Raw genomic sequence first — 3,233 nt, forward strand, 5'->3', positions numbered from 1 at the left:
AAGGAGAACTCCAAAAGAAAGAAAAACTGCCTCAAGGATCAAAATACATGCAAGCATCCTAAAACCTATTTCTACCTATCTCTGTAATTGGAGCAAATGACCAATACTAGGAAGGAGGACATAGAATAAAGATCTGTAAGGTTACATAATGTAAGTTGAAGAAAAAACCAACCACCTAAACAAAAGTTGGTTTAAAATCTAGGCTCAGTTAAAACTATGTTTGAAATCACTTTGTGGATACATGCCTACACTTAATATCAAGAGCTCAACTACATATGAAAATTTACTGAAGTGTATTATGTTCTTTTCTGCCTTCAGAAGACAGGCTATAGCTTAGTCTTCTATTAATTGCACTTAACATGGGAAATAAGCATTTCTATTTTTGTCTACCTTACACAATATTTAATTAAAACATGTAAGTGCAAGTGGTATCAGCAAATTTGAGCACAACTAAAACTGACTGTGAACATGAAACAGTAACAAAAGTAGGTGAGCATGGTAAGGAGTAAGCTACAGCCACAAGGAATTAGAGTCATGGGCACCAATTTTAGAGTGGGAATGGAGTGACTGTGAACTCAGAAAAGTAACTAAGTGCTTTAGTTTAGAAAGTTTCTACTAGAGTTCTTGCTTCAGCAACACATATACTAAAATTGGAACAATACAGAGAAGATTAGCATGGACCCTGTGCAAGGATGACATGCAAATTCATGACTCATTCTATATATATTTTTTCTTTTTGTGCTTTAAAAACTTCAAAATTAAAATAAAAAAAGAAAGTCTTTACTAGAAATGCCCACTTTGATAAAATGTATTGCTAGGCTGATTGACAATGTTAATGAAAGTAAAATGGATTAGTGTATTAACCTAATTAGTGTATTGTTTCGTAAAACACTTTGAGCTAAGGAAAAAACATTTTGGTTCAGCACTATCTGCCCATGCAGATTCAAGCACAGAGAACTCCAATTTAGCAGAAAAAAATATTCTATCATTTGACAACAAAACATCTTCCTTTTCACATTAATATTTGATTTCACAAGATATGGAATTCTTTCATATTTTTTAAGGGAGCAAAAGTGTTTTTGTTACATGGATATCTTGCCTAATGCTTGCATCAGGGCTTTTCATGTGCCCATCACCAGCAGTGTTCATCATACACAAAAGGTAAGTATTCATCCCTCACTTACTTTCCCAACCTCCCCCCTTCTTGGTTTTTTATATGTCCTTTTGATACCGGACTTTTGATATTGGATTTCCAGGCTCTTGGTCTCGACGATTCGATGAATGAATCAATGGACCACAGGATGGAAGTTAGGCTTTATTTAACAGGTATTACAGCTCTTACAAAGAGCCAAACTTTGCAGAGCAGGATAAGATAGGTTTTATATAAGTGTCACAGCTCTTACAAAGAGCCAAACCTCCTAAAAGAGCAGAGTATAAGTGTTACAGCTCTTACAAAGAGCCAAACCTCCTTGCAGAACAGGATGCAAGCGTTATAGTTCTTACAAAGAGCCAAGCCTCCTTACAGAGTAGGATGCAAGTGTTACAGCTCTTACAAAGAGCCAAACTTTCTTGCAGAGCAGGATCCAAGTGTTACAACTCTTCTTCTTCTGCTCTCTCTCCCTTGAAGGTCTGCAATGATCTGCTGAGGTCTTTGCTTTCCTGCTCTCTCTACCTCAGAGGGCCGCAACAATCTGCTCCTAGGCTCTTTACTCAGGGGTTTATATAGGGGCAGTTGTCCAATGAGCTGAAAGCTTTCTTTTAGAAGAAAATAGACCAATTGGGAGCAGGATTGAAAATGGACCAATCAGGGATGCACTGGAGGAATCACCAGTGTTTTCCCCTGCTCGGTCTTGTTCCTTTGGCTACTGGAGCCTCTGATGGGAGAAGGAAGCTCCCCTCCACTTGCTCCAACCTGCCAGTTCCTCTGCTGGCTGCTGCCACCAAGACAGAGGTGGCAGGTCCCCCAGCCCTGCTTGGCTGAGCTGGCTGGAGCTCCACTTTTCTGGTATCAATTTAAAAGCTCTGCACTTATTTATTAGCTCCCACACATTAGTCAGAAAATATGGTATTTGGTTTTCAATTCCTGAGATACTTCTCTTAGGATGATGGTCTCCAGTTCCATCCAAGTTGCTGCAAATGACATTATTTCCTTCCCTTTTATGAGTGAGTAGTACTACATGGGATATGTGTGTATATGTACACATACCATATTGGGGGGGGGGGTCCACATCTTTGCAACTGTGAATTGTGCTGGGATAAACAGGATTAAGATATTTTTTAAATAAACTGTCTTAATTTCTCTTGGGTAGATAACCAACAGTGGGACTGCTGGATTAAATGGTAGGTCTACATTTATTTCTCTGAGGAATCTCCATACAGATTACCATAGAGGCTGTACTAATTTGCAGTCCTACTGACACTATAAAAATGTTTCTCTCTGCATCTGTGCCAGCATCTATTATTTTTAATGGTTAATAGCCTTTCACATGTGGGTAAGGTGGTATATCATAATAGTTCTAATTTGCATTCCCTGATGATTAACGACATTGAGCATTTTTTCATGTTTGTTGAACATTTGTCTCTTTTGGAAAAACTTCTGTTCATATCTTTTACCCATTTTTTAATTTTTTTCTTGCTGATGTTTATTTGTAGATTGCAAATTATTAGTTCTCTGTAGGATATATAGTTTGCAAATATTTTCTCCCACTCTGGGGTTGTCTACTTTCTTGATTGACTATTTCCTTTGCTGGGCAGAAGATTATTTATTTATTCATTTATTATTTTGGGACAGAGTCTCACTTTGTCACCCCGGTAGACTCCTGTGGCATCATAGCTTGCAGCAACCTCAAACTCTCGGGCTTAAGCAATTTTCTTGCCTCGGCCTCCTAAGTAGCTGGGATTACAGGTGCCTGCCACAATACCCAGCTACTTGTAGAGACAAGGTCTCGCTCTGGCTTAGATTGGTCTCGAATCTCTGAGTTCAGGCAAATCCACCTGCTTCGGCCTCCCAGAGTGCTAGGATTACAGGTGTGACCCACTGCGCCTGGCCAAGATTCTTAATTTAATCAAGTTCAATTTATTTAGTTTTATTGTAGCTATATTTGCCTTTGGGTTGTTAGTAATAAATTCTTTGCCTAGGCAGATGTTTGAGAGATTTTCTTATATTTTCTTCTAGAATTTTTATGGCTTCATGCATTTAAATCTTTAATCCATCTTAAATTAATTTTTGTATA

At 38.2% G+C, this 3,233-nt stretch overlaps 1 non-coding gene across 1 annotated transcript; it reads left to right on the forward strand.

Annotated features, from left to right (window-relative positions):
* The first annotated feature begins 618 nt into the window (after window positions 1–618).
* On the forward strand, window positions 619–727 carry LOC111723964. Its single transcript, XR_002772365.1, has one exon. It is a non-coding gene; the product is annotated as a U6 spliceosomal RNA (small nuclear RNA).
* The last annotated feature ends 2,506 nt before the right edge of the window (window positions 728–3,233 follow it).

This window comes from Otolemur garnettii, unplaced genomic scaffold (genome assembly GCF_000181295.1).
Source record: "Otolemur garnettii isolate 467f Iridium unplaced genomic scaffold, OtoGar3 scaffold00017, whole genome shotgun sequence".
NCBI classification, from domain to species: Eukaryota; Metazoa; Chordata; class Mammalia; order Primates; family Galagidae; genus Otolemur; species Otolemur garnettii.